This window comes from Loxodonta africana, chromosome 3 (assembly GCF_030014295.1).
Source record: "Loxodonta africana isolate mLoxAfr1 chromosome 3, mLoxAfr1.hap2, whole genome shotgun sequence".
Lineage (NCBI taxonomy): Eukaryota > Metazoa > Chordata > Mammalia > Proboscidea > Elephantidae > Loxodonta > Loxodonta africana.
Genome location: NC_087344.1, coordinates 152,692,036 through 152,704,234, shown reverse-complemented (window position 1 = coordinate 152,704,234; position 12,199 = coordinate 152,692,036).

The following is a 12,199-nucleotide window of genomic DNA, read 5'->3' as shown; positions in this document are numbered from 1 at the left end:
CTTTTTGGGGGCCTTTGTCAAATATCAACTGCTCATATGTGGATGGATTTATGTCTGGATTCTCAATTCTGTTCCATTGGTCTATATATCTGTTGTTTTACCAGTACCAGGCTGTTTTGACTACTGTGGCACTATAATAGGTTCTAAAATGAGGTAGAGTGAGGCTTCCCACTTTGTTCTTCTTTTTCAGTAATGCTTTACTTACCCGGGGCCTCTTTCCCTTCCATATGAAGTTGGTGATTTGTTTCTCTATCTCATTAAAAAATGTCGTTGGAATTTGGATAGGAATTCCATTGTATCTATAGATTGCTTTTGGTAGAATAGACATTTTTGCAATGTTAAGTCTCCCTATCCATGAGCAAGGCATGTTTTTCCACTTAAGCAGATCTCTTTTGGCTTCTTGCAGTAGTGTCTTGTATGTTTTCTTTATCTCTGGTAAGATTTATTCTTAATTATTTCATCTTCTTGGGGGCTACTGTAAATGGTATTGATTTGGTGATTTCCTCCTCAATGTTCTTTTTGTTTGTGTAGAGGAACCCAACTGATTTTTGCATGTTTATCTCCTATCTTGATACTCTGGTGAACTCTTCTATTAGTTTCAGTAGTTTTCTTGAGGATTCCTTAGGGTTTTCTGTGTATAAGATCATGTCGTCTGCAAATAGAAATACTGTTACATCTTCCTCACCAGTCTGGATGCCCTTTATTTCTTTATCTAGCCTAATTTGCTCTGGCTATGACCTCCAGCACAATGTTGGATAAGAGTGATGACAAAAGGTATCCTTGTCTGGTTCCCAATCTCAAAGGGAATGCTTTCAAACTCTCTCCATTTAGGATGATGTTGGCTGTTGGCTTTGTATAAATGCCCTTTACTATGTTGAGGAATTTTCCTTCTATTCCTATTTTGCTGAGAGTTTTTGTCATGAATGAGTGTTGAACTTTGTCAAATGTCTTTTCTTCATCAATTGATAAGATCATGTGGTTCTTGTCTTTTATTTGTATGATGGATTACATTAATCGTTTTTCTCATGTTGAACTATCCCTGCATACCTGGTATGAATCCCACTTGGTCACGGTGAATTTTTTTTTGGTATGTCATTCAATTCTATTGGCTAGCATTTTGTTGAGGATTTTTGCATCGAATTTCATGAGGGATATAAGTTTGTAATTTTCCTTTTTGTGTGGAGTCTTTACCTGGTCTTGGTATCAGGGATATGGTGGCTTCATAGAATGAGTTTGGGAGTATTCCATCCTTTTCTACACTCTGAAATACCCTTAGGAGTAGTGGTGTTAACTCTTCTCTGAAAGTTGGTAGAACTCTGCAGTGAAGCCCTCTGGGCCAGGGCTTTTTTGTTGTTGTTGTTGGGAGTTTTTTTTATTATCTTTTCAATCTCTTTTTTTGTAATGGGTCTATTTAGTTGCTCTACCTCTGTTTGTGTTAGTTTAGGTAGGTAGGGTGTTTCTAGAAACTCATACATTTCTTCTAGGCTTTCAAATTTGTTAGAGTACAATTTTTCGTAATAATCTGATATGATTCTTTTAATTTCAGTTGGGTCTGTTGTAATATCAACCATCTCATTTCTTATCTGGGTTATTTGCTTCCTCTTCTGTTTTTCTTTTGTCAGTTTGGCCAGCGGTTTATCAATTTTGTTCATTTTTTCAAAGAACCAGCTTTTGGTCTTGTTAACTCTTTCAATTTTTTTTGTTTCTATTTCACTTAATTCTACTTTAATTTTTATTATTTGCTTTCTTCTGGTACCTAAGGGTTTCTTTTGTTGCTGTCTTTCTATTTGTTCAAGTTGTAGGGATAATTCTTTGATTTTGGCCCTTTCTTCTTTTTGGATGTGTGCATTTATTGATATAAACTGACCTCTGAGTGCTGCTTTTGCAGTGTCAAAAAGATTCTGAAAGGAAGTGTTTTCATTCTCATTGAATTCTGTGAATTTCTTCATTCCATCCGTGATGTCTTCTGTAGCCCATTTCTTTCTGGACAGGGTATTGTTCAGTTTCCAAGTTTTTTATTTCTTTTCCTGTTATTGATTTCTGCTTTTATGGCCTATGGTCAGAGAAGATGCTTTGTAATATTTCAATATTTTGGATTCTGCTATGGCTTGCTTTATGACCTAATATGTGGTCTATTCTAGAGAATGTTCCATGTGCACTGTTGTTGTTTTTGTTAGGTGCCGTCTTTGTTGGCTCCAACTCATGTGACCCTATGCACAACAGAACGAAACACTGCCCCGTCCTGCGCCATTCTTACAATCGTTGTTATGCTTGAGCTCACTGTTGCAGCCACTGTGTTAATCCACCTCTTTAACGGTCTTCCTTTTTTCTGCTGACCCTGTACTTTGGCAAGCATGATGTCCTTCTCCAGGGACTGATCCATCCTGACAACACGTCCAAAGTATGTGAGATGCAATCTCACCATCCTTGGTTCTAAGGAGCATTCTAGTTGTACTTCTAAGACACATTTTTTCATTCTTTTGGCAGTCCATGGTATATTCAGTATTCCTCGCCAACACCGCAATTCAAAGAAGTCAATTCTTCTTTGGTCTTCCTTATTCATTGTCCAGCTTTCACATGCATATGATGCGATTGAAAATACCATGGCTTGGGTCAGGCACACCTTAGTCTTCAAGGTGACATCTTTGCTCTTCAACACTTTAAAGAGGTCCTTTGCAGCAGATTTACCCAATGCAATGCATCTTTTGATTTCTTGACTGCTGCTTCCATGGCTGTTGATTGTGGATCCAAGTAAAATGAAATCCTTGACAACTTCAATCTTTTCTCCGTTTATCAGGATGTTGCTCATCAGTCCAGTTGTGAGGATTTTTGTTTTCTTTATGTTGATGTGCAATCCATACTGAAGGCTGTGCTCTATGATTTTCATCAGTAAGTGCTTCAAGTCCTCTTCACTTTCAACAAGCAAGGTTGTGTCATCTGCATAACACAGGTTGTTAACGAGTCTTCCTCCAATCCTGATGCCCCGTTCTTCCTCGTATAGTCCAGCTTCTAGTATTATTCGTTCAGCATACAGATTAAATAGGTATGGCGAAAGAATACAACCCTGATGCACACCTTTCCGACTTTAAACCAATCAATATCTCCTTGTTCTGTCCAAACAACTGCCTCTTGATCTATGTAAAGGTTCCTCATGAGCACAATTAAGTGTTCTGGAATTCCCATTCTTTGCAGTGTTATCCATAGTTTGTTATGACCCACACAGTCCAATGCCTTTGCATAGTCAATAAAACACAGATAAACATCCTTCTGGTATTCTCTGCTTTCAGCCAGGATCCATCTGACATCAGCAATGATATCCCTGGGTTCACATCCTCTTCTGAAACTGGCCTGAATTTCTGGCAGTTCCCTGTCGATATACTGCTGCAGCCATTTTTGAATGATCTTCAGCAAAATTTTGCTTTCGTGTGATATTAATGACATTGTTCTACAATTTCCACATTTGGTTGGATCAACTTTCTTGGGAAGAGGCATAAATATGGATCTCTTCCAGTAGTTGTCCCGGAAGCTGTCTTCCATATTTCTTGGCATAGACGAGTGAGCACCTCCGGCACTGCATCTCTTTGTTGAAACATCTCAGTTGATATTCCATCAATTCCTGGAGCCTTGTGTTTTGCCAATGCCTTCAGAGCATCTTGGACTTCTTCCTTCAGTACCATCGGTTCCTGATCATATGCTACCTCCTGAAATGTTTGAACATCGACTAATTCTTTTTGGTATAATGACTCTTGTGTATTCCTTCCATCTTCTTTTGATGCTTCCTGTGTCGTTTAATATTTTCCCCATGGAATCCTTCAGTATTGCAACTCGAGGCTTGAATTTTTTCTTCAGTTCTTTCAGCTTGAGAAACGCTGAGTATGTTCTTCCCTTTTGGTTTTCCATCTCCAGCTCTTTGCACATGTCATTATAATAATTTACTTTGTCTTCTCAAGAGGCCCTTTGAAATCCTCTGTTCAGTTCTTTTACTTCATCAATTCTTCTTTTTGCTTCAGCTGCTCAACGTTGAACAGCAAGTTTCAGAGTCTCCTCTGACATCCACCTTGGTCTTTTCTTTCTTTCCTGTCTTTTCAATGACCTCTTGCTTTCTTCATGGATGATGTCCTTGATATCATTCCTCAACTCTTATGGTCTTTGGTCACTAGTGTTCAATGTGTCAAATCTATTCTTGAGATGGTCTCTAAATTCAGGTGGGATTTACTCAAGGTCATATTTTGGCTCTCGTGGACTTGCTCTCATTTTCTTTAGTTTTAGCTTGAACTCACATATGAGCAATTGATGGTCTGTTCCACAGTCAGCCCCTGGCCTTGTTCTGACTGATGATATCGAGGTTTTCCATCGTCTCTTTCCACAGATGTAGTCTATTTGATTTGTGTGTGTTCCATCTGGCGAGGTCAATGTATATAGTCACCTTTTATGTTGGTGAAAGAAGGTGTTTGCATGAAGAAGTCGTTGGTCTTGCAAAGTTCTATCATTTGATCTCCAGCATTGTTTCTATCACCAAGGCCATATTTTCCAAGTATTGATCCTTCTTCTTTGTTTCCAGCTTTCACATTCCAATCTCCAGTAATTATCAATGCATCTTGATTGCATGTTAGGTCAATTTCAGACTGCAGCAGCTGATAAAAACTTCTGTTTCTTCATCTTTGGCCCTAGTGGTTGGTGCATAAATTTGAATTATTTTCATGTTAACTGGACTTCCTTGTAGGCGTATGGATATTATCCTATCACTGACAGCGTTGTACTTCAGGATAGATCTTGAAATGTTCTTTTTGATGGTGAATGCAACACCATTCCTCTTCAAATTGTCAATCCCAGCATAGTAGACTATATGATTGTCCAGTTCAAAATGGCCAATACCAGTCCATTTCAGCTCGCTAATGCCTAGGATATAGATGTTTATGCGTTCCATTTCATTTTTGATGATTTCCAATTTTCCTAGATTCATACTTTGTACATTCCAGGTTCCGATTATTAATGGATGTTTGCAGCTGTTTCTTCTCATTTTGAATCGTGTCACATCAGCAAATGAAGGTCCTGAAAGCTTTTCTCCATCCACATCATTAAGGTCAACTCTACTTTGAGGAGGCAGCTCTTCCCAAGTCATCTTTTGAGTGTCTTCCAGCCTGGGGGGCTCATCTTCCAGCACTATATCAGACAGTGTTCTGCTGCTATTCATAAGGTTTTCACTGGCTAATGCTTTTCAGAAGTAGGCTTCCAGGTCTTTCTTCCTAGTCTGTCTTAGTCTGGAAACTCAGCTGAAACCTGTCCTCCACGGGAGACCCTGCTGGTATCTGAATACCAGTGGCATAGCTTCCAGCATCACAGGAACACGCAATCCCCCACAGTAAGACAAACTGACAGAGATGTGAGGGCCATGTGCACTAGAAAAGAAAATACACTTGGCTGCTGTTGGGTGGAGGGTTTTGTATAAGTCTATGAGGTCAAGTTCGTTGATTGTAGCGTTTAGATCTTCCGTGTCTTTATTGAGCTTCTTTCTGGATGTTCTGCCCGTCACTGAAAGTGGTGTGTTGAAGTCTCCTACTATAATTGTGGAGCTGTCTATCTCACTTTTCAATGCTGTTAAAGTTTGTTTTATGTGTCTTGCAGCCCTGTCATTGGGTACATGAATATTTAATATGGTTATATCTTCCTGGTATATTGTCCCTTTAATCATTACGTAGTGTCCTTCCTTATCCTTTGGGGTGGATTTAACTTGAAAGTCTATTTTGTCAGAAATTAATATTGCCACTCCTGCTCTTTTTTGATTGTTGTTTGCTTGATATATTTTTTTCCGCCCTTTGAGTTTTAGTTTTTTTGTGTCTCTAAGTCTAAGTCGTGTCTCTTGTAGGCAGCATATAGACGGATCTTGTTTTTTAATCCATTCTTCCACTCTCTGTCTCTTTATTGGTGCATTGATTCCATTTATATTCAGCATGATTACGGATAAGTATGAGTTTAGTGCTGTCATTTTGATGTCTTTTTTTTTTGTGTGTTGTTGACAGTGTCTTTTTCCCACTTAAACTTTTGTGCTGAGTAGTTTATCTTTATATATTGTCTTTTCCTCTAATTTGTTGTTGTTGATTTTGTTTCTGCTGAGTCTCTGTTTTTTTTTTTTCTTGTATTCTATTGTCATGAGTGGGATTGTTAGTTTCTTTTGTGGTTACCTTAATATTTATCCCTATTTTTCTAAGTTTAAATTTAACTTTTATTTCTTTATATTGCCTTGTCTTACTCTCCATGTGAAAGCTCTATGACTACATTTCTTAGTCCCTCTTTATTGTTTAATGTTGTCTTTTTTATGTAATGACATCACTGTTTCCCTGTTTTGAGCATTTTTTAATCTTGATTTATTTTTGTGATTTCCCTATCTGGGTTGACATCTGATTGCTCTGTCCAGTGTTGTAGTCTTTGGTTTATATCTGATATTATTGATTTTCTAACCAGAACAGTCCCTTTAGTATTTCCTGTAGTTTTGGTTTGGTTTTTATGAATTCCCTAAACTTCTGTTTATCCAGAAATGTCCTAATTTCACCTTCATATTTGAGAGACAGTTTAGCTGGATATATGATTCTTGACTGGTGATTTTTTTCCTTCAATGCTTTATATAAGTCATCCCATTGCTTTCTTGCCTGCATGGTTTCTGCTGAGTAGACTGAGCTTATTCTTATTGACTTTCCTTTGTAGGTGAATTTTCGTTTATCCCTAGCTGCTCTTAAAATTCTCTCTTTATTTTCGGTTTTGGCAAGTTTGATTATAATATGTCTTGGTAACTTTCTTTTAAGATCTACCTTACGTGGAGTTCGATGAGCATCTTGGATAGATATCATCTCATCTTTCACAATATCGTGGAAGTTTTCTGCCAACAAATCTTCAACAATTCTCTCTGTATTTTCTGTTATCCCTCACTGTTCTGTTACTCCAATCACTCATAGGTTATTTCTCTTGATAGAGTCCCACATAATTCCTAGGGTTTCTTCATTTTTAAAAATTCTTTTATCTGATTTTTCTTCAAATATGTTGGTGCCAAGTGCTTTGTCTTCTATCTAACCAATTCTCCCTTCCACTTGCTCAATTCTGCTCCTCTAACTTTCTATTGAGTTGTCTAATTCTGTAATTTTATTGTTAATCTTCTGAATTTCTGATTGCTGTCTCTCTATGGATTCTTGTAGCTTATCACATTTTCATTATGCTGTTGAATAACCTTCTGAATTTCTTCAACTGCTTTTTCTGTGTGTTCCTTGGCTTGTTCTGCATATTGCCTGCTCTCCTTCCTGATCTCTTCCCTGATGTCTTGAAGAATTCTGTATAGTAATCTTTTGTATTCTGCATCTGGTAATTCCAGGAAGGCACCTTCGTCACGAAGATCCCTTGATTCTTTATTTTGAGAGTTTGTTGACGCAATCATGGTCTGCTCCTTTATGTGATTTGATATTGAGCTTTGTCTCAGAGCTGTGCATAAGTTATTGTATTAGTTTATTTTGTGTTTGCTTACTGTAGCCTAGCTTTTTGCTTTGTTTTGTTTTAATATGCCCAAATAGGTTGCTTGAGTGAGGTACCTTGATTATTTTCACCTCTGAAGCTCTAACGTCCGGTCACCAGATGTCTAGAGCTGTTATCAGGTATATCAGGTATATCAGCCTAGGTGTCCATTTGCTTTTCTTGTATGGCTTCAAGTCAGGAGTCCAGGTAGTTGGTCATCAAGTATGTGGTACAGGCTCTGTCCTTCAGTCTTATAGGGGAAGGGGTGATTGGTGTAGGTACTGGAATCTGGTTGCAGCATGGGGTCACACTCTGAACAAGGCAGGGGGCTGACAACCATCCCCTGAGTGTCTGTGAGGAAAGCACGTCCCTGTTTCCTAGATTGCACAGGTCGGTGGGTTCTGCAAAGGCATTGAGCACTCAGTGCCTTTGGTTGTAAGGACCAGGAGGGACCAGTTATCCTTGGACCCCTGTTGAGGGTTGCTGGGTGACCTAAGTGGAGGTGAGGGCATTCATTGTGAGGGCATTCATTGAGATTTGAGTGATGAGTGGGAACTGAAATAAGAACATTTCAAGAAAGGAAAAGGCCCTAAGTTATCAAAGCATAGAAAGAAGACCTGTGGAAAGGAACATAATAAGCTAGAAAAAGAATGGAAGGAAATATTACATGTCATTTCCTTGGGAAATCTTCCTTGCACCCTAATCCCTAGACCTTCTGTGAGGGCCTTTTTTAATAGGCAAAGTGGTGTCAAGCATCAAACACTCACCTCTCCATTGTACAGTTATGAAACAGTTGCAGTCTGCCAACAAAGGCCTATTCTCCTGAAATAGGCCCACACAGGTCCATGCAGGAGGGAAAGGTATTCAAAGTCCACAGACCGTTTATGCCCGGACAGGAGCTACTTCTGTCCTGAGCTCCGCAGTTTAGTGGAGCTGGCAGATTATCTTTTCCCCCAATTTTGAATTTATTCCTTCTCCAAGGCTGGAAGAATTGTTCAGGGTGCTTAGTAGGCCTTATCTCAGGCCCAGGGAAATCAACAGCCACTGAAGCTGGCTTGGGAGCTGGTGGCACAGTAAAATATACAGAAGTACTTAGCTTTTGCTGAGAGCGCCGTTCTTCTTTGGTTCCGGAGGTGTGAGTAAGCTGTGTGGCTGGTTGTTTCTCCCTGTGGGAACGGTGGCAAAACGCTATCACCAGCCTGCAGCTGTTGCTCCGGGAATGGTGCCTGAGGGTTCCTGGTGATTCAGGTCCGGCAACTCCTTTCCATTTCTGAACCGTGTCTCCCTCCCCTGGCCTCTCAGTCCATTTTCTAACTTTGCCTTTGATGTTCAGGGCTCCTAGCTTGTCATAAATATAATTGTTTCACTTGTTTTTTTTTTTGGTCTTTGTTGTAAGAGGTTCACTGGAAGCATCTGATGACTCCACCATTTGGGCCCCGCCTCCTACATCTGTAATCTTAAAAAGAGACTTAAATCATGTGACCTTTTCACATGATTCAGTAACAGCATAGAGTATTATGTAAATGCAACAGGCAGCACAGACAAGTGAGGTAAAAATAGGAATGTCACTAATATCAGCAAACCTGTGGTTTTTTTATTTTTTTTATTTTTTTTATAAGAGGAGCTTTACAGCTTTAAGATCTTAAGTAAGTGACCCAAACACTCTGATTCTCAAAATCTTTGTTTTAAAAATGGGTACCTCTATCTCTAAAGGATGCTGTGTACATTAATTCTTATTACATATAAAAGCTCCACTTTTTATAGTTGTATATCTAATGTTAATTCCCACAAGCCCCATGAATCTCTCTTCTAGTCCATTTTCATCCCGCTGAAGTTCTCCTCGAAAAAATAAAATAAAGCCACTCTAACTGGAAAAAGCATTACCCTAATTTCAGACTTCTCACTAGCAAATAGTTATATACCCTCACTAATCTTAAATTTAAAAGTAGAAGATAATTGTTAGCCAGAAGAAAAAGATAATTTCCTCTTAATGAAGGTAGTAAAGAAGAGTGGAAAGAATACTGGGATAGGTTTTCTGAAGATCATAAACCTAGCTGGCCTTGGCCACAACACTTCATTGACTGAAAACTTAATCTGTCATCAAAGTAATTGTCTGCATCCAGTAGTGGCTAAGTTGTTCTGGGTGCTGGGCATACAACAAGGAGCAGGAAAAAATATTTCTGGCTTTCTCTAAGCTTAGAATCTATTTAGAGTAACAGACAGAAAGCAATTACAATTAAGTATAATTATTATAAAAGGAGGAGCTATAGTAGAAACGCAGAAGGTCTAGGGATTAGGGTGCAAGTAAGATTTCCCAAGGAAATGACATGTAATATTTCCTTCCATTCTTTTTCTAGCTTATTATGTTCCTTTCCACAGGTCTTCTTTCTATGCTTTGATAACTTAGGGCCTTTTCCTTTCTTGAAATGTTCTTATTTCAGTTCCCACTCATCACTCAAATCTCAATGAATGCCCACTCAAAAGAGGGAACTTTCCGAATTCTTATGTATGCCATTGTTAACACATCACCTTCTTTTATTCTTATTGTTACATGTATAGGTGTCTGAAATGATCTTTGTTTAGGATTGGTTTAACCATATATTGTCTAGAACAGGAGCTTCAGGGGGCAGAGACTATCTAAGCTAATCACTGTTGAATGATTGGAACCTAAAATACTGTGGGTAATCAATAATTATTTGTTGAATAAATGAATCTGCCTTGATTATCCCACAGAATGTTTAGAGAATCAAATAAAACAATTAACAACAACAGTTGCAAACCCCCCTGACATTTATATACTATATTTTCAAACTACAAAATCAGTTTATATCTATTAATCGCAAAACCGAAATGGAAGTTTAGATCTTTAAACACAATATGGCTCTTTTACTCTACTAAACAGAAATGTGAACTTTTTTTTTTTAAATCTTCAATATTTAACTTTGCTTCATACCCTTAGAACGTGGCTAGGTGTTGGCTGGACTGAATGGAGCATGCCTTCAGGTGGTGCTGACCAAGATGCAGGGCCTTAAAGCCAAACATACGGAGTGGAGGATAGAAGCAATCAATACCCAGTGTACCAGGGGTTTAGTCAGGCAGGAAGTGCTTGCTGTAGAAAAGATGCAATACTTCTTAGGAGTTGGTATGAGGTCTTTTGCACAGTCAGCAAGGTCAACATATGTTGGTGGTACTGGAGATTTGTGGGAATCTCCAGAAAGAGGTGAGTCTGCTGGCAGAGGGCACTTTATCACCCTGTGGCACTGGCGGTGTCCACAAGGGCTGGTGTTTATACTGTGAGGTTCACTTCCGGGGGACCTGTGCTGTCTCACAACTTACTGACACTGGGTGGGTCATTGTAGGGAGCACCATTCTATGGTTAGTGATGTGACAGCAAAGGAGGAATGGAGCGGCTTCCCCCAAACATTTCACATTCCTCGGCCCATTGACTGTGCAATGGCACCTATGTGCATGCATACTATAGTAGATATACTGGTGATAGGGGTAGGACTAGCTCTCTAGAAGGTAGGAAACAAATTCACATTCATCATAGCCAAAAGCCCATGATTTTTTGCACTGTTTTGGCACAAGCCAAAGGAAGTTGCTTGAAACTGTGCAGTTATACACAAATTTTACTTAATCTTAGCCTTTATTACTGTGATATTAGATGCCTGTAGACTTATCCTATATGTTATATGCTCTTGAGGGGAATCACCATGAAAAGGCATTGTTGCATTCTCTTTGACTTAGTGAAGAGTTGTATTGATGTGGTATTCAAGGGTGTGTTGGCCTTATGTGAACAGTTAAACAAACAAACAAAAAAAAAACCATTGCTGTAGAGTCAATTCCAACTCATAGTGACTCTATAGGATGCAATAGAACTGCTCCCTAGGGTCTCCAAGAAGCACCTGGCGAATTCAAACTGCCAACCTTTTAGTTTGCAGCCATAGCTCTTAACCACTACAACGGCACTTAGGATTCTGTAAATCAGTCACTGGGAGTCGAAGAAGAAGCAGTAGGCATGTGACAAGGATGCTAAGTGATAATATTTGGAGGTAGATTTGATCTCAATGGAGTGACTGGTATCATAAGTACAGGAGTGCCTTGTGACATCTGCAAGGTCAAGAACATGACCTCAGACACCAGCTTATCCATCTTGTCATTCACAGATTTTAAGTTTAAGAGTTGTGATAAGTTTTACAAGTCTGGCAAGGTCTTCTTTAATACCACTTTTAATATTTCTAACTTGTTGAAGGTTTTACGAGTTATCGGAATTCTTGAGTCCTAGCTCCTCACTCTTCCTGTTTACACCCTTCCTCCTGTTCATGGGTCCTTTGCTGGGCAAACTGTCTGGCTCTGTTACTGGATTTGGTATTGCAAGTATCACCTCTTGGTTTACCAATGATAGAGGTGAATCCTCAACCTCAGCGAGTGCTGTTGATGTCATTAGTGCTTTGATGTTGTGGCTTGAGCATGGCTCTGTTGATCCTGAGAGCTGTAAACCTTCTTAGGACCTTCTTGGCTCCTCTGCAATGTGAACCTTTTTTAATGTATGTTTGTTAATAGTAGACCTTCATAAGGCTTCAACCTCCTTGAAATACTTTCTTCGCTTCCCTACAATACTGCCTCAGTGGTAGAAACGGACACCTGAGCTGGCTTCTTCTAGTTTTTCAGATCTCCTAACTTTGTAGTGCCACAAAGTGCC